Source organism: Cyanistes caeruleus, unplaced genomic scaffold (assembly GCF_971803275.1).
Source record: "Cyanistes caeruleus unplaced genomic scaffold, bCyaCae1.hap1.1 HAP1_SCAFFOLD_98, whole genome shotgun sequence".
NCBI lineage: Eukaryota > Metazoa > Chordata > Aves > Passeriformes > Paridae > Cyanistes > Cyanistes caeruleus.
In genome coordinates, this window is record NW_028255900.1 from 430,775 (window position 1) to 449,800 (window position 19,026).

The 19,026-nt window shown below is 54.6% G+C and overlaps 1 pseudogene; it reads right to left on the minus strand.

Annotated features, from left to right (window-relative positions):
• LOC147646442 (uncharacterized) overlaps positions 1-19,026 on the minus strand; it is a 170,411-nt pseudogene that overhangs the window by 118,964 nt on the left and 32,421 nt on the right.

Sequence of the window (19,026 nt, forward strand, 5' to 3'; positions counted from 1 at the left end):
CTCTGCAGATGCCCCAGGGATGCCATCAAATGCTGCCCAACGCAAGATGCTGATGGGGATTGGAGTCTCAGTGTTGGGCTTCGTCTTCTTGGCACTGGGGCTCGGCTTCTGCCTGTGCAGGAAGGTGAGGGAGGGTTCTGGGGGTCGTGTCTCCCTCACCCAGAGCGTTTGTGCTCCCCTCTGGGCCCCCAAGCCCAGTGTCACCCCCTTTTCTCTGCCCACACAGCTCCTGAGGCAAAAGGTTCCAAGGATTGAAAGTCAACAATTCCCACTGTCATTCTGTATCCTGTTGGATTTTCATTCCCCTGCTTTCATCCAGGTGCCCACAGGGAGCCAGGAAGATGTGGAGCCTCCCAGCCAGGTGTCTTCCCAACACGCATCACCAGGACCACGGATCACCAGGGCTCTGCCCAACGGGGGTCACTGGGGATCATCCAACGCCCATCCTCCCATGGGGGATGGAGCTGGAGCAGCGCACGAAGCTCTTCCCACACTCAGGGCACTCACAGGGCTTCCCTTACTGGTGCCTCCGTTGGTGTCGGGTCAAGTGAGAGCTCTGTGAGAAGCTCTTCCCACACTGGGGACACTCGTAGCGCCTCTCCCCACTGTGGATGCGCCGGTGGATGGTGAGGTTGCCGTTGCGGTTGAAGCCCTTCCCGCAGTCGGGGCAGCGGAAGGGCCTCTCGTCTGTGTGAATCCGCTCATGTCTGATGACACTGGAGCTGGTCTGAAACCTCTTCCCACACTTGGGACACTCGTAGGGCCTCTCCCCAGTGTGGATGTGCCGGTGCTCCCTCAGACTGGAGCTCCACCCAAAGCTCTTCCCACATTCCAAGCAGGTGTAGGGCCGTTCCCCTGTGTGGAGCACCTGGTGTCTCATCAGGTCAGAGATACCTCTGAAACACTTCCCACATTTCCCACACTCATAGGGCCGTTCCCCAGTGTGGATCACCTGGTGATTCCTCAGGCTGGAGCTCTGGCTGAAGCTCTTCCCACATTCCCCACACCCATAGGGCTTTTCACCAGTGTGAATCACCTGGTGCTCAATCAGGTGGGATCTCTTTCTGAAGCCCTTCCCACATTCCAAGCACTTGTGGGGCTTCTCCCCCAGCTCTGAGCTCCGGCTGGATCTCTGGCCGTGTTCCTGGCACTGGGGGGATCTTTCCTCCTCGCAGCTCCCTGGACTGGGTTTCCAGCCCCTCCTCATGCAGGATCTCTGGGGCTTTTTCTCCTCCTCTGCCATCTGGACACAGTTTGGGAATGAAAATTCCTGGTTAGGAGGAAAAGGAGAGGAGAGCGCCTTGGGCTGGGGGTTCCTCCATGCCCAAGTTCATCTCAGAAAGTCACTGGGCATCTTGTGTCTGTAACAAAGCAAAGCACCAAGATTCAGCCCAAACATCAAAACAATGATGAAAAACTACCCAAACACCAAATTCAGTCAAAACCCCCTCCAGAATACAAAGATTCAGCCCCTGCAAAAAAACAAAGCACCAATATTTAGCCCAAAAAAGTTCAGAAACACCAAGATTCAGCCCCATCAAAATCGTGGATCCCCTCCCCAGTCACCTCCAGGGCAACACTTCTGGAACTGCACATACAGGGAGAATGGAACGTTGTCCTGCTTCCTCTTCCTTCTCTCCCACCTCCTCCTGTGGCCCTACTCTTCCTCCCACTCCTCTTCCTCCTACTATTTCTCCTCCTCCTGCACCTGTTCCTCCCACGTGAATCCTTCGACCGTTTTGTTCTTCAACCCTGCTTCTCCTTCCCTTCTCCTCCTGCCCCCAGGCCCAGCACCCACTGCCGCCTCCCTCTTCCCCCCCAGTCCCACAGCATCCCACCGCAGGGGCACCGATGCAGCTGGGCCAGCTCGGCCTGGGGCAGCGCTGGGCTCTCGGCCGCTTCCGCCCGCACTCGCTCCCCACTGCAGCCGCTCCCGCCACCACAGCGCGGGGGGGCCCGGCCTTGGCGCTCCCCCCTCCCACCTCCCCAAATTCCCCTCCAGGGGGGCGCCAAGGCCCGGGGGGGAGGGGCGCAGCTGGGCTCCAGCTGGGGAACGCTGGCAGCTGCGGCTCTGCCTGGACACTGATGAGTCATCAGCGCCGCGCGCTCTGATTGGCTCAGCCCTGCCTGAGCCCTGCGCCTGCACCAAGGGGGGACACCCTGCTCCAGGGGGGATGGCCCCAAAACGGGGCAACCCCAGCAAAGGAACAACAACAAAGCCTCTTTACAAACTGATCGCCTCAACCTCATTGCACATAGGGCCAGGGACGTGGACATAAGGAAGTGATAGGAGGAGCCATCAGCTGCACAAAATGTTATTAATTCATGACACAGACTGCTGCTCAGCCAAGGTCCTGCTAAATTCATCAACTTCCAGAAGAACAACAAAGACTTAACACAGCCATCAATATCGTTAGCTATACAAAAGTGGGGTGCATATTAAGGGGGTATGTAGGAGGTGCATTGGGAAGTCTGTACCTCTCCAGGACTTCAGCCAGTGGGGAAAGGGAGAGCGAGATGTGACCAAGAAAATTAGGATGAAAAGGAGGCTGTGTCTGCCAACAACTGGAGAGACCCCATGGGAAATGTCCCATGGCCTCGCCCTATTTTTATGAATGAAATTACTGTTACAGGACTCCTCTGTCTTCCTTGTGGACAGAAACCTGTGGGGATGTCAATTTCTCCACACACCTTGGGGCTCCTCCGCAATTCCTTCCACCGTCCGGGCCGGCGGGCAGTGAGTGCAGCTGAAGGGGCCTCACCCAGTTTGGGGGATCGGCTCCCTCGGCTGGCGGCGGCACCGGGCATTGATTGGGTACCCGAGAGTGAGCAGGAGACAGACGAGGGACGGATCAGGGCGGCTCTCAAGAGTCGGCAGGGAGAGAGCACTGAAAATCTCAGCAGTGACTACAGTGGCATCTTCGGGGAGTGAACATGGCAGGGCACCCAGGGAGGGGACAAAAGGGAAAGCCACAATGGGGTCCCAGCAAAAGGGATGAGGATCCCAAAATATCTCTCAAGGGTCCCTTGGGAGCATGTGGAGGTAATTTGCACATTCTCCCAGAGCTAACTAGGGACATGGACACCCAGGGGGGCAAGAAGGGAAGTCCAGAAGGGATTTAGACAACAGGGGATGGATGGTGTTGGTGTGTTGGGAAGGGATTGGCTGAAGGGGAGTGTGCAGGAATGTGCTTAAGGCAAGAAGCAGCAGGAGGAATCCATGGGATAAGAAAAAGGATAATGGAAAAGAGGAAGAGAAAAATACTGAGGATTGGGATGTGTTTCAGAAGGGTCTCATCCTCCAAATTTGCTTGCTTACTCAGATCCTTTGTATCCCAGTTTTCCAGGAGAGGAAAACAAGGAGGTGAGGATTTCAGGGGGTTTCTCTGAGCTGGGAGCGGCAGGAGCGGGCGCAGAGCTGCGGCACCGGGAGCACGGGCTGGGGGCCTGTGGGGAGCTGTGGGGCCGGGCCGGGGCTGTGGGGCAGCCGGGGCTCAGCGCCGGGCGCTGCCTGAGCCCAGCACCCCCCGGGCAGGGCCGGCAGTGGCCCCCGGCCCCCAGGAGGCTGCGGGACGCCCCGGCCGCTGCCCGGCCCCGTGGAGCTGCCGGCCCTGCCCGCCGGGGGGGCCGCCTTTGGACACTGTGGCAGGACAGGGACCGGCTCTGGGATACGGGCTGGGGAGGGGAGCCTCAGCACAGCCAGCACGAGGAAGGAACAGCTCACAAATGGCGATTAGACCTGCAAGGATCCACATGATCTTTTAAGCATTTCCTGGTGGGTCCCTGGAGAAAGGAAGGATTTTGCAGAAAGCTCAGCAGCTGCCACAGGATGAGCACCCACAGGCACTGAGGGGGCTGCAGCAGCGACAGAAGAAGCCCCTGCAGCACTTGCTCACAAAGGCTCAGCAGCTGAATGCAGCAAGGGATGAGCAAAAGGCCAAGCTGAAGGCAAAGGCCATGGCACACTTCCTACAGCCCCTGAGGGATCAAGCCCAGGGCCCAAGGGGGCCCCAGCACCCAGGGGACACCCTCGGCCACAAGCACCTGGCACAGGCATTGCCCTCCTGGCCAGGGCACAGCCCACCCAAACAGCCCCTGGCAAGGAATCAGCCTTCCAGCTGCAGGGCACAAGGACACTGCAAGCACAGACAGCAGCACCCTCAGCACCAACAAGTCCAGCCCTTGATGGACACGCATTCTTAGCGGTGGCACAGCTCCCATTCCACCAGGGACCCAGCACACTGCAGCCCTTGGGAACATCCAGGGTGGCTCTGGATCCAGAGGAGACCTTTCCTGATGGACACAGGGGCCTCTCCATCCACTCGGAATCTTACACCTAAAGGTGCTAGGGAATATATAAATTATTAAAGTACTAAGTAGGAAAGATGAGTGGGTGTGTTTTATTCAGCCACTATTAGCAGATGTGGGGGATGGGTTTGAAATGCAGGAATTTTTATTTACTCACAATTGTGATTGTAATTTACTAGAAAGGGATATGATGGCTAAATTGGGAATGCAAATTAATGTTGCAAAAGGTGATACAGAGGCTGGTTCTGTTGTACCTCTGTGTCAAATGTCTGGCAGAGCCACGGCTGAAGTGAACCCACAAGTGTGGGCAGCCCCAGGGAAACTGGCAAAATTAGATATGGAGCCTCTCCAAATTTCCCTGAAGCAGCCAGGACAAGAGGTGTCCAAAAGCAATCCCCTGTTCCAAGGGAGGGAAGGAAGGGCTCACAGCCTGTCTGGGAGTCCTGCTCAAGGCACGGCTTGGGCAGCCAGGGATGGCTCCCTAGAATGCTCCTATCCTGCCAAACAAGAAATCCAATGGAATCCACAGAATGCTGCAGGACCCAAGAAGAAGAAATGAGATGATGAAACCGAGGCACCCCACACTCTCAGATCCTTACACCAGCCTCAACCAGGTGCCCTCCTCACACTGCTGCCATTCACAACTTGATGCAAAAGATGCTTTCTGGCAATCTGCCCACTCACAGGGGATGCAAACACAATTCTGCCTTGGGCTGGCAACAAGAGCTAGAAGGGAAAATGCTCAAGACATGGACGGTCCTTCTGCAGGGATGCACGAAAGCACCGGCCTGATTGGGGCAAGCCTTGCAGGAAATATCAAAGGAATTGACCTCATCCCCAGGGACTGGCTTAATGCAGGATGTGGATGACTTGCTCCAGTCAGAAAAACAAGGAGAAGAGGTAGAGGGAGCCTCTGTGAAATGGCTTCATTTTCAGGCTAAAAAGATGCTTTGAGTAGCTGAAAAAAAGGGGCAAACATTACAGAAAATGTTGAAATATTTTGAGACCCATTTTGACTGAAGGCTTGTGGTGTATTGACTCTGAGAGGGTCCAGTGAATCTGAGAAGTAATGTTACTCAGGACTAAAATGGAGCTGAAACAATTCTTACAATTAACAGGGAATTGTAGGAGCTGGACTGAGGATTCTATCTTTTAGCCAGAACATTCTGTGACTTTTTTAGCCCCAGATAGTCTCAATTTTATAGAGTGGATATAAGAAAGAGAACAAAACTCAACAAAATGAAAAAAATAAAATGATTGATGCCCCAGCCATGGCTCTTCCACACTCAGAAATCTGAACTGCAAGGGAATATTAAAGAGGCCACCCCTGAGCCTGCACTGAAGGCAACGCAGCAGCAGCCAGGGCTCCCCAGTGGGGGAAGCCCCTGGGCCTGCCCACAGATCCTCTGCTCAAATCCTCGGCCTGGCCACCCTCCTTTGCCATCTCCAGCCACTGTGGGACAATCCTTGCTCTCACTCTTGCAGCTTCAGGCCTTTCTGTGCCTGCCCTCGCCACAGCTGCTGGGGAAGGCACCGGGACAATTCCACTCTGCCTCTCAATTCCACTCACACTCTGCCCTGCCTGGGATTAGAGTCTGGGAAAATAGACCAACTTGAAAATGGCTTCAAATCTTATTTCTCTAAAGGGACTTGGTTTGCCTTTGCCTTGGGGAAAGGAATTTTAATGTTTCTTTTCCACCACTTAGCAGAGATGAAATTAACATCTCCACAGACTGGGAATAGCCCAAAAGATTCCCCCCAAGATAACGACCATCAACAAAACATCAACACCCAGCAGCAAACATCAACCAACATCTTACCCCAGACACTGCCCCAGGCACAACTGGAGACACCTGGTCTGGAAAAGGCTGAGCAGAAAATCCAGGAGTGCCCACCTAATTCCCATCACAGGCACAGAAATCCGGGGGCAACAGGAAACCAAATCCTAACAACTCCACACCTTGAAACCAATGAACAATAAAGCAAGGGTTTTCTATGGTGTCAGAGTGTATAAATTTAGAAAAATCTAGTCAAACTCGTGTGTCATGGAATGATTTTCTCTGCACACCCAGCCTAAGTGTGCATGAAATTATTCCTGTTGCACATTCTGGCCAGAATCAAGTAATGCCTTATTTTTCTAAAGACATTGTTGAATAGTTTTTGCTTTTCTCAGTTTCAGTGAAAGGATTACACCGTTAGAGTAATTTTTTGTAATAATTTTACTTCTATATTGTCGGTTCTGTTTGGGCCAGTGGTGTGAGAATCAGTTTTAGTCCTAGGAGAATGAAAAGAAAACACTTGATTGCTTTCTCATTTTTGTTTTATATTTGTACTTGACTCTTAGTCATTAAAAAATGATGGTATGAGTTTTTTGATGTTCCCCTTTAAGCTGCACTTTGAAAACTAGAAGAGCTTTAAAGTTGGTGCTTTAACACATAAACAATTATTAGAATATTGTTTAAAAAAAAATAAATAGCAAATCTGTGGGGGGCCACGTGTGAGTCACGGGATGTCTGCCCTGGAAGAGAAGCTTTGTTCCAGGCAGCCAGGAGAGGAGCTTTAGAAATGCAAATGAACACTGATGAGACAAAGCCTGCACAATGGCCCAGGGGCTTCCTGCCTGCAGGAGGAACTGGGCTGATTCCAGGAAGAAAAAACAGAGGCAATGAGTGAATCTGCTTGGAGATAGGGCCAGGGACTTGTACATAAGGCAACAAAGGGAGAAACCATCATTTTCAGAAAATGTTACTAATTGACAAGGACTGCTGCTCAAACCAAGTCCCGCTACATTCCTGAACTTCCAGAAGATCAAACACTTCACAGAGCCAGGAATATCGGGTGTTATACAAAAAGGACATGCAGCAGGCGGATCGGGAAGGCTGAACCTTCCAAGCACCTCGGCCAGTGTTGGGCAAAGGGACAGGGACATGCGGCCGGGAAAATCAGGACAAAAACGAGGCCGCGTCCTCCAACAACTGGAGAGAGCGCACGGCAAATGCCCCATGGCCTCTCCCTTTGGGCAGCAATAAAGTCACTTGCACACCGCTCCTCTGGCTCCTTGGGCCACACAAACCTCTGGCGCCGGGAATTTTCCCGCCCGGCCCCGGGCCCAGCGCAGCCACCTCCGGCCTCCCGACACGAAGCGGGACGAGCCAGCGCTGCTCCGCCACCGCCTCCTGCCGAGGCCCCAGCGGCAAGGAGACCGCGGGCAGCCGCTCCCGCAGCGCCCTCAGCCCAGGGCCAACACGGGCCGCCCACGGCACAAGCCACCCGCCACAGCCCCCTGCCGCCCCCTCCCGGGCCCGCAGCGAGCCCCGAGCCCCCGCAGAACCGAGCGCGGCTCCCACCTGCGATGGCCGGGGCCGCCTCCGAGCTCCGCCGCCGCCTCACCGGGCTCCGGCCGCCGCTGCCGCCGCTGCCGGGCCCGCACAGACGCTCCGGCAATGGCGGCTCTCCTGCCCCACGGCCGCCCTCGGGGCGCCAGCGGGGCCGGGCTTGTCCCCGCTCTGCCCAATCAGCGCGCGCCAAAACCACGAGTGACGGCAGCAGCAGCCAATCGCTGCCAGCGGCGGGCTCTGCACACGGCACAGCCCCGCCCCGCGCTCTCAGGGCCCGCCCCGGGCTGCGTGAGGGGAAAGGCGGGGATGAGGAACAGCCCTGGAACGGGCCCGGCCCGAGCCGCCATTGAGCTCCCAACACAAACAAAGTTCTCCGCACCTCCCGGCCCGCCTTGCCCAGCCCTGGCTGCTGGGTGCCTCCGGCTCAGCGGGAAGACCTGGAGGCTCATGCACATCTAATTAGGAGCATCAGTGCATCGCTTTGATTTCCCCCAAATAAGGGAATCCCCCCCCCCCCGCCCCTTTGGCTGAGTGGAGGAGAGGAGAGATTTTTTGCACTAAACTCCCAAAATTACCAAAACCAAACTTAAGTGAACCGGGACCCCCCAGCAGCGCCTCTCTGCCGTCCCAGCTGAAGCCCTCGCTGGCTGCTCCAGGCTGGATCGGCACACTGGGAGCACTGGGAAGGGGCCCCGGCTCGGGGCGCAGCCCCCGGGGCAGCCCCACGGCCCCCACGGCAGCTCCAAGGCTCCGCCAGCCGGGATGGAACGTGGGACAGGGAGCAGGGGAAGGGACGGGGATACCGGAGCCGAGGGAATACGAGGGTCACCGGGGGCACTTCACGAGCATTTAACGCAAAAGATAAAATCATAAGGGAGACAAAAGCAACAGCACCTGTAGCACCATAGCACAGGGCCACACAAGGACATGTCCCACTGCTGTGGGGTGATGCTGGCCCGAGTCCAGGCACCCACCACAGCTGCTCTCTCACTGCCCTCCACAGCCACACAGGGAGAGAAAATTTAACCAAGGGTTCATGAGTTAAGGACCCGGGAGCATTTCCTCATCAAATGAAGTCATGGATAAAACAGGAGATTTGACTTGAATTTATTGCCAATAAGCTCAGAGCAGGAGAATAAGAAGACCCTTAAAAGCACCTTCCTTCCACCCCTCCCTCCTTCCAGCTCTGCATCCTAACCTGGCAGTGCAGGGATACAGGGAATGGAGGCATGGTCAGTTCATCTCCCAGGGCTTTTCCTGCTGTTCAGGGAAAGGAGTCATTCCCCTGCTGCACTCTGGGATCTCTCCCACCAGAGAGGTCTCCAGGAACTTCTCCAACCTGAGTCCATTCCATGGGAGCAGCCCCCTCACAGTGCTGCAGCGTGGGTCATTCTGCCACGGGGTCAGTCCTTCCAGGACAGGCGGCTCCAGCAGGGACCCCTCTGTCCACAGGTGTCCCCTGGGGTCACAGCCTCATCTCAGGCATTCCCCTGCTCTGGCATGGGCTTCTCCAGGGGCTTTGGGTGTATCTCTGCATCCCAGTGAATCTCCAGGGGCAGTCAATCTGCAATTCCCATTGTTGGTCTGTGTTCTGATGGATATTCCTGCCTTTGTGTTTACCCAAGTGCCCACGGGGAGTCAGGAAGATCTGTTTGGTCAAGGTTGAGCTCTGTGAGAAGCTCTTCCCACACTGGGGACACTCATAGGGCCTCTCCCCAGTGTGGATGTGCCGGTGCCTGATGAGGGTGCAGTTTTGTGAAGCCCTTCCCACAGTCAGGGCAGTGGAAGGGCCTCTCCTCTGTGTGAATCCACTGATGTTTGATGAGACCTGAGCTCCTTGGAAATCTCTTCCCACACTCAGGATGCACTGGTGTGCTCCGAGTTTGCAGCTCCAGCTGAAGCCCTTTCCACACTCCCCACACGTGTAGGGCTTTTCCCCTGTGTGGATCTTCTGGTGACAAATCAGATTGGACATCTCAATGAAGCTCTCCCCACATTCCCCACACTCGCTGGGGCATTCTCCTGTGTGGATGTTCTGGTGCCAGATCAGGTGGGAGCTGCGACTGAAGCTCTTCCCACATTCCAAGCACTTTCCAGGCTTTTCCCCTGTGTGGATCCTACAGTGGTTAATCAGGACAGAGATCTTCCTGAACCTCTTCCCACACTCCCCACACTCCTAGGGGCTCTCCCCAGTGTGAATCACCTGGTGCCAGATCAGATGGGAGCTATTCTTGAAGCCCTTCCCACACTCCCCACACTCCCAGAGCCATTTCCCAGGGTGGATCCTCTGGTGTTCCCTCAGCTTGAAGCTCCAGCTGAAGCTCTTCCCACATTCCAAGCATTTGTGGGGCTTCTCCCTGCCATGAGCTCTCTCCCCCAGCTCTGAGCTCCGGCAGGATCTCCAGATGCCTTCCTGGCACAGGGGGGATCTTTCCTCCTTGCAGCTCCCTGGGCTGGGATTGCAGCCCCTCCTCATGCAGGATCTCTGGGGATTTTCCTCCTCTTCCTCCATCTGGCCATGGCTTGGGAATGACAAATCCTGATTTGGGGGTAAACAAAGTGGGAGTGCCTTGGAGTAGAGGCTCTTCCTGCCCAAGTCCATGTCTAGAGCTCAGCAGGAGTCTTGTGTCCATGATAATCTCCAAAATATCAATATTCAGCCTCAAAAAAAGTCTCCCAGGATTTCCCCATCTCTTGTCTTTCCTATTTGGTCTCCCAGAAGTTTCAGTTCCCTGGGATGATGGGGGTCCAAGGGCTCCAGGGGTTCCCCCTCCTCTGGGGTCCTCCTTAGCGATGATCCAGAGGCTTTTGGGGGTCCATGGGGTCCCTTCTCCCCTGATCTCTGCTTTGAGATCCCAGGGATCCCAGGAGTCTCTCCTCTCCAGGCTCCCACCTCTCCAAGCTGCCAGGGTCCCCCAGCTCCGGGATCGCCCCTCTCTGCTCTCCCCATTCTGGGGGTCCCAGGGGTTCCTCTCCTCTGCTCTCCCAGGGGTCCCCAGGACCAATGTCCTCCCCAGCCAATACTGGGCAATGGCCACGTGGACCCCAAAGATCCCCCAAGGGGCTCAGCTTTGGGGTCCTGCAAGATCCAAACCTACACACACAGAGGATAAAAACCTCCCAGGGACACCAGACAATATTTGGGGCTCAATTCCACAATCTGCAAGTTCCAAACACACTCCAATAAAAAGACCCTCTCAGGGACCCCCTGACAGATTTGGGACCAGCTCCCCCTCCCTGCTCACCTGCAGGATGAAGTGGGGGCGATGGGCCCGTGGCCGGGGGTGCTGCGGACACAGAGGGCACTGGAACCTCCAGCTTCTCCTTCTATTCCTGTTCCTGCTCCTCCTTTTCCTTTCTCCCTCCTCCTGCTCCTCCTCCTTCCTAATCCCACCTCCTCCCCAGTTCCTGCTTTCTGTATATTTACAGTGGAGAATCTTGCTTGTTTTTAGAACTAGAACAAAGATTCCAGATGGAACAAGCCTTGCTGGTTTTATTCAGCAGTATCAGTGACTACAGGTCGTGTTTGCTCTGGTTTGGTGCTGTCCTCGTTCCTCCTCAGTGCTCAGACTGGGCTATGGGGTGTCCTTGTTTGCTGCATTTTCAGAGTTCCTCTTGGATCCTTTGGGCAATAGGCTGTGCCCTGGGAGGATTTTTTGTGCTCCTTTGTGACACAGGAGAAGCTTCCAGGCGGTTTTTGCGTGAGCGGCTGCTGTGGTGTCACAGGAACGCTGCCACGTCCCCGTGGTGTTCCCGTTGCTGTGGGACACGGAGGCCTCAGTGTCCAGAGCGGCTCTGGGCGCCTGCTCGTTGCCAGAGGATCCTCCTGCCCGAGGCATTCTCAGCAGCCAGCCCAGCCCCTGACGGGTGTCCTTCTGTGCTTGCAGGGGTACAGTCTGCAGACGTGTGCAGCGCAGCCAAAATGATGCAGCAAGTGGTTGCTGCAGTTGGCACTCTGTTCTCTGTGGCTTATTCGGGGTATTTTTTAACCCACTTGGCACGTAAGTTGAGGTTTTCCCTCGGTGCAGCCTCTGTGGCTTTGGGCTTGCTGTGTGCTTTCTGTTCTTCCACTGGAACGGAGTTGACTCTGTGACCAAATTGCCATGAGGACAGGGTTGGTTTGGGAGAGCTCCTGCCAGAAGCTGCAGCTGAAAAAGGGGGTGTCTGCAGCCAGCGGGGCGTGCACAGCATTTGCAATGAGGCCTGGGGGGGTTCTGTTCCCTCAAGCGGGGAGTCTGTGGCAGCGGAGCCTGGAACTCCCTCCGTTTGCTGCTCCAGCCAAGAGCTGACACAGCCCAGTATTTTGTGCTGCTCTCTTGCTTGCTGTGTGAAGGGCCTGTGGCTCCTGGAGGGATGCTGTGAAAGCAAAATGCTCTCTCGGGCTTGCCTTGCTCATTTCCCACCACAGGCAGTTTTTTCCTAACAACATCTGGTTCACGTTCCCTCTCCCGTTGCAGGGCACCTCACGCGTGGATCCCCAGCAGCTCCTCCTTCGGTGAGTGGCAAAGGAAGCTTTGGTGTTCAGAATTGTGCAGCAAGTTGTGAGCTCGGCGTGTGGCAGCCGAGTGCCAGCCTGGGAGGCTGAAGGAAAGTTCCTGTCAGTGTCTTTGCAGCAGCAGCAGCAGCAGCAGCAAAGAGATCCCTGGCAGTTTTCTCTGTTTCTGCTGAAGAGCTTTTGAAGAGCTGTAGGACTGGTTTTGCAAGCAGAAGATTGCTTGCTGGCTTTAGCCATGCTGGAATATGGAATTCCCAACAATAAGTGGCAATGTCGGCTTTAGCCCATTGTTAGTTTGAACAGCTCTGAACCCTATTTCTGCTTAGTGCAGCTGGATGTGTAGCTGAGGATAAAGAAGGTGATAACTGAGATAGAACTTCCCGTCCCTCACGCTCCCGTCTGTCCACAGGGCACCAAAGCAGCATCAGCACCTCCTCTGGCTCCCTCTGCTTGCAAAGAGGAGGCCAAAGAGGAGGAAGAGAGCAGTGAACTTCCCGCTGTTCTGGGAGACGAGGGCGAACACCCCGCGGTTTGGGAATACAACAGCGAGGCTCCCGCGGTGTGGGACAAGGACAGTGGACATCTCCCGGTGTGGGACGAGGATGGTGGACATCCTGTGGCTTGGGAAGAGGAGGGTGAACATCTTCCAGCATGGGAAGCGGACAGAGAATGTCCCATGGCTTGGAAAGATGATGATGAACCTGCAGCTTTTTGGGAAGAGGACAGAGAAGCTGCAGAGTTTTGGGAAGAGGAAAGAGAAGATGCTGTGCTTTGGGAAGAGGATGGAGAACCTCCCTCTGCTCCTGAAGAGGACACTGAAGCTCCCTGTGCTGCAGGATCCTGGGCTGAACATTCTGACAGCAGCACAGCCCTGCAGCCAGAGGGGAGCGGGGAGTGGAGCCTGATGCAGCTGAGTACGTCTGCTCTGTTCCTGTGTGCCAGAGCAGGGTGCTGTGTGTGTGTCTCAGCATCAGCTGCACCCAGGGTTGCTCTGCAGCTGAATGGCACAGGGTCATTTATTGTCCTTCCCCAGCTGAGAGCAAGGGGCTCCCGGCCCCAGGGAGTGGGGCTGCATTCTGGCTCTCATCTGAGAGGGAGCATCTTCCACCTGGTTTCTTTCAGGGAACACGGTGAGCGTGGGGGAGCCTGCCGAGAAATACCTGGAACTGGAGCAGATTGGCCAAGGGTAAGGGCAAGGCAGTTACTTCTGCACAAGCAGGGCCCAGGTATTTTGCTGGTGCAGGATCCAGTGAGAAGTCAGGAGAGCTCCAAACCCCTTCAGACACTGGGGTACGATGCTGCTGCCTCTCAGGGCTGATCAGAATTGATAACTGTTTTCTCTTGCACACCTTGCATGGCAGAGGGCTGGTGGCTGCTGTGCTGTTGTTTGAAGGGTGGATGCACTCGGGTGTTTTGTGAACGCTGGAGGCAGCAGAGATCTCCTGTCTGGGCTGGCTTTCACTGCCAGGGCCTAAAGCGCTGCTTCTTTCTTCTCTGCTGTTTTGTCTCCAGGGCTTTTGGAACCGTTTCCAAAGGACTCGACAGGGCCACGGGAGGAGAGGTCAGTGTCAACACGCCCAGCACGTCTGGCAGCTCTCGAGGGCTTTCCCCTCTGCTGGGAGCTGTGGCTGGAGCTGTGGGGCCCAGCAGAGCTTTCCTGCACAGGCTGCTCCTCTGAAGGCAGAGCAGGGTCAGCCTGCAGAGCACAGCTGGGACAGACTTGGTCCTTCTCAAGTGCCCAAAGGAAGGCAAGGAGGGCAGCGGTGTCTGTCAGAGCAGGACACCCTGGCCTGGTCTTCATGTCTAAAAGTGTGAATGCATCAGCTGCTGGAGACTGAGGCCCAATTTACCTTCATCCCAACCTCAGACAGGAACACTATTTAGCAGTTTTATCATCCTGAGTTCCATCAGGATACCTCAAGGCCTAATTAAGGAGAGATCCTGCTTGGGCTCAGTTTGGGGTTTTAGTCCTACTGCAGCTGTTCCCACAGAGACAGGAGAGAAATGAGAAGATGGATGTGCAGAGCAAAGCTCTCTCCTAAACCCTGCAGCTGTGTTTGGGTCTGGTGTCAGTGGCAGCTGGGACAGGGATTATCTGAGCAATGGATGTGCACGTTTGCTTTGTTGTGCTATCCCAAACAGGGCAGGGACATTTGAAATCCTGGCCAAATGCCATAGAATTGCTAAAGGGTTCCCGGCTGTTTTGCTCTGTGTGCACAGAAACAGAATTACCTCCTGCTTGCAAAATGTGTTGGAATAATAATCCTAAGAGTGCTGAGGCCATTTGAGAAGACTGTAGGTGCAGAGAATGTTGTTAGAGCTTTGAGGCTGACAGCTGAGGGAGCATTTCTGCAGAGCTTACAGAGCCAAATGTCTCTGGCCATGAGTCCTGTAACAGCCCCAGCGAGCAGAGCAATGGGCTGTGGGAATGGCACTTGCTGAGCTCTGGTGTCCCATCCCAAGGCAGTTTGGCACAGCCCGGCTCGCTCGCTCCAAAAAGACTCGCTCCGTCTTTGCTGTGGCCTCCTGCCACAGACTGCTCCAGTTAAAGGTCTGCAATGTCCCTTCAGGTGGCCATCAAGAAAATGAGTCTCAGAGGGCACAACAGGGAACGAGCTGTGAATGAGGTCGTGGTCCTGAAGGACAAGAAGAACCCCAACATTGTCAACTCTCTGGACAGGTGAGTGCTTCAGGTCTTTTCCCATACACGGGCCCTGCGTTCATCTTTCCTGGCATCCCCAGTCTGTAGCCTGTTCTGAAAATGCCTGACCCGGCCATATCTTCCCAGAACAACAGCCTGGCACTTCACTCCTTCCATGTGCTTTTGTTGCTTTGCTTTGCCTTTTTCTTCAAGTTGACCCCATTTGCTGTGTTTTACAGCAAGTGCTGATAAACCCTGGTAGAAATTATTTTCCTTGGCTTCTTCTTCCCAGCCCTGTCCCATTGCTGCAGGTGACAGGAAGACCAGGTTCCTGTTTCCAGAAATGCCTCATTTGCCCATTTTTCAATGGCCTTGCCTATTTCTGAAGGGACTTTGTGCAAGGTTTTCCAAGCATTTGCCTGCTTTTGCCCCAAGTGCTGCACGGCCTCCTCCCCTGGATAACTCTGGAAGTTGTGTTGCCTTGTTCCAGTGGGAATGGTGGAACTGATGAGTTCAGATGCTGAAGCAGCTGGGGACAAGTGTTGTGGTTCCACATTGAGCTGGGCTGTTGCTAAAGTGCATTTTTCACCTGCTTGCCATCTAAGGCCTCTCCTTTCTCCCAGGTGCCTCCTTCTCCTTTAGACTGGGCAGATTCCAAGGCCTGTGCAGCCTGGCAGGAATGTCTCTCCATCTGATTCTGCCCTCACTGACAAGTGACCTGGGAACAAAACTCCACTCTGGGCTTTTCCCTGGGGGAACTGAGCAATGCACATTCATCTCTGTGCCATTGTTCTCCTCTTCCAGCTTCCTTGTTGATGGAGATCTCTGGCTGGTGATGGAATACATGGATGGAGGAACTTTGCAGGACGTTGTCAGACAGACACGCATGGCTGAAGGAGAGATGGCAGCTGTCAGTCAGGAGGTGAGGGATCCTGCTTGTGCTTCCCATGGCTGGGACACCATGGTCCTTCCAAAGAGGCTGTGAGAGCAGAGTGGCTCCATGCTCAGGCCTTTTCTTCTCTGTTGTTTTTATGAGCTGGAGAGGAAAGAGCCTCTGAAGTGAACGGCCTGCAAATATCACTGCATTTCTACTCTGTTCTTGTCTTCTTTCCTGCTGTTGTGGTACTCCCTGGCTTTTTTGGATTTGCTGTTCTCAGCTTTGCCTTGAACCTTTTGCCTGGAGCTTGTCTGCACTGCGCTCCTGGGCTGTCACAGCAAAGTTGCCGCTGGCAGAATTCTAAACTGTCCTTTCTTGTGTGATATATTCCAGCCTCTGATTTTTTCCCTTGTGTTTCTTGTTGTCTCTCAGTGTCTGCAGGGCCTGGATTTCCTCCATTCCATCCGGGTGATCCACCGAGATCTGAAGAGCTCCAACATCCTTCTGGGAATGGACGGCTCTGTCAAGCTGGGTGGGTGTTCCTGGCCAGGCACGGCGCTCCCGGGGTGCGGCTGTGGGGCTGCTTCCCAGTGAGGGCCAGAGCCCCACAAGTGCTGCTGGTGGCACTGCCCGGCCCCTGCTGCCAGCTGAGAGCGGCTGCCCCGTGCAGAGAGCTCAGGAGAGGAGCAGGCTGTCAGGAGTGCCTTTGCTCTGGGAATGGCCCTCCCAGAGGGACAGGAGTTGCAATCTAAAGCTTCAAAGGAAATCAGTAAAGCCAAGCATGAAAGCTGAGGGCTTCTTTAAGGGTCCAGTTCCATCTTTCCTTGGCTACAGCCCTGAGGACTTTTCCAGCTGGATTCAGCACTGCATTCCCAGACTGAGAGTGGGGAATCTTTGTGCTTGATTTCCTCATTGCAGCTGCCTTTGACAGTGCTTGTTTCTGTCCTCAGCTGATTTTGGCCTCTGCGCTCAGCTCAGCCCTGAGCAGGACCAGTGCAGCTCCATGGTGGGCACTGCTCACTGGATGGCCCCAGAAGTTGTGACCAGTTCTCCTTACGGCCCCAAGGTGGACATCTGGTCCTTTGGCATTGTGACCATCGAGATGGTGGAAGGAGAACCTCCTTACTTCCAGCAAACGGGGGCCATGGTAAGAGGCAAATTCTCCAGGCTTTGCAGAGGCCTGTGAGCACAGGGTGACCCTGCACTGGGAGGAGCAGCTGGAGGTTTCTGCACATCGCAAAGGGAATTCCCACAGCACCTGAGCCTGAACACAGACAAATATTCTGCAGTCTCCAGCAACAATTTGCTTTGGCATTTAAGTTGTTGCAGCTCTTGTGAGGATGACCCAAATACATGAAGCAAGTGCATCAGCTCTAATGTTGTCTTGCAGAAAACCCCAAACCAACCCCAACACCCACACCCAAACCCAACAAGATTTCTGGAGGAGTTTCTAAAAGAGGTTTTGTGAGATGAACTCCCCCTGGCTCTTCTCACTGGGAAACTTGTCTAAAACATGAAGATGATTGTTTAACATCCCCACACTCTAACATATTTCTTTCCTTCCTTTTACTTTCTCTGTGTCACCAAGCCTGAGCTTTCAGCCACACAAACCTGCTGTTCCTTGCCTGGCAGTTTCTGGCATGGGGCATCAGGAATGCTTTTAACTTGAGTGTCAGTGGCACTGCAGAGATGCATTTGATGTAAGAATCCCTTGAAATAACACAGGCAGACCACACTGACTCTTGCAAATGGCCTGTAAAGCTGGTGTCTGTATTTGGAGAAGCAAAATGGGCTATTTCTGATGGAGGTTCCTACTGACAAAGTCAGCCAATGCAGTCGGCTCTGAAGGCAAGATCATTTGGATGTTGCAATGGCTGTGGCTGCACCAGGGTTTGGGTTTTTTGGCTGGCCCAGAAGAATGAGCTGTGAGCAGCAGCATCTGTGCCAGGGAGGAAAGTGCCCGGGGAGCTGGGGCAGAGAAAGCGGGCTGGATGTGAGCACGTGTGGGTGTGGAGGAAGCTGTCAGAGCGCTGTGTTTGCTTTTCCTGCAGGCCCGCGCTCTGATCCGGCAGAACGGGAGCCCGCAGCTGCAGGAGCCCAGGCGCCTGTCGGCTCTGCTGCGGGACTTCCTCGAGTGCAGCCTGGAGCCGGACGAGGAGCGGCGCTTCTCTGCCCAGGAGCTGCTGCAGGTGAATGCCAAGCGGCTGCGGGGGAAACGGCAGCGCCAGGGAGGGCTTTTCTTGTGGAGCCCCCTCCCATCATCTCCAGTCCCGCTGCTTTTCACACGCAAAGCCAGCAGAATCCTCGCCTGCTTTGGCTTGGCAGGCTCCTGTCGAGCTCATCTGGAGCTGGTGCCCCGCCACGAGCGGGGACATCTTCAAGCACATCAGGTGGCTCAGAGCCCTGCCTGACCTGAGCCTGGATGTTTCCAGGGAGGAGCCACCTCCCACATCTCTGGGCTCCCTCTCTCAGTGTTTCCCCACTCTCCTGCTAGAGCAATTCTTCTTTACATCTAATCTGAGCCTGCTTCCCTCTCTTGACTTTCAAACCATTCCCCTTTGTCCTCTTGCAACAGAGCCTGTGAGCAACTTGAGTCTGGAAAGTAACAGTTCATTTCTTTCTTTTTTATCCCTTGGGCAGCACCCATTTTTGTCATCAGCCAAGCCTCTCTCCAGCCTGACCCCTCTGATCACTGCAGCAAAGCAACTGAGGGAGCAGCGCAGGAGGAGATGAAGCCCTTGACAAGAGCTTTTCGTTGTAGTAGTTAGGAAAAGTAGTTAGTAACCTTAGTTAGCACTGTTAGTTAGTTAGTTAGGGTAGTTAGGACAGCCTGTTTGTTATGGCAGTTATTTGAATAAAATCTCTGTTAAACCTCAATCCCTTGAGGTGTCCTGTCCTTCTCCCGCTGTGACTCAGCTGCCCGGAGCACTGCGAGGGGAGAGCGGGCCCAGCCTCGCCCAGAGCTGAGCCCCAGCAGAGCCTGGCAGAGCCCAGAGCAGCCTCGGCATCTGCAGAGTCAGCCTGGAAGGAGGCGCTTGGAGCCTTCTGGGCTGCAGCCGGCTCTTGCTTACAAACTGTGTGCGCTGGAAAATGCCTCTGGTTCTGCGGGAGGGCAGAAGGGGCCCGGGGAAGGCCCAAGTGCTCCATGCAAGGGAAAAACCTGCCCTGTGTTTGTGATAAATAACTGTGTTGTTGTTGACCTTCGCTATTATGTGTTGGCTTTTGCCAATTATTATAATCAGAACGATTTTGATATAGCACAGTTTGTAATCATTTCTAACTGCTTTTGATATAGTAGTGTTATAAATGACTTTCAAATTTCCAAACAATCAAATCTAATTAATTGATAACATAGCTTAATAAATTG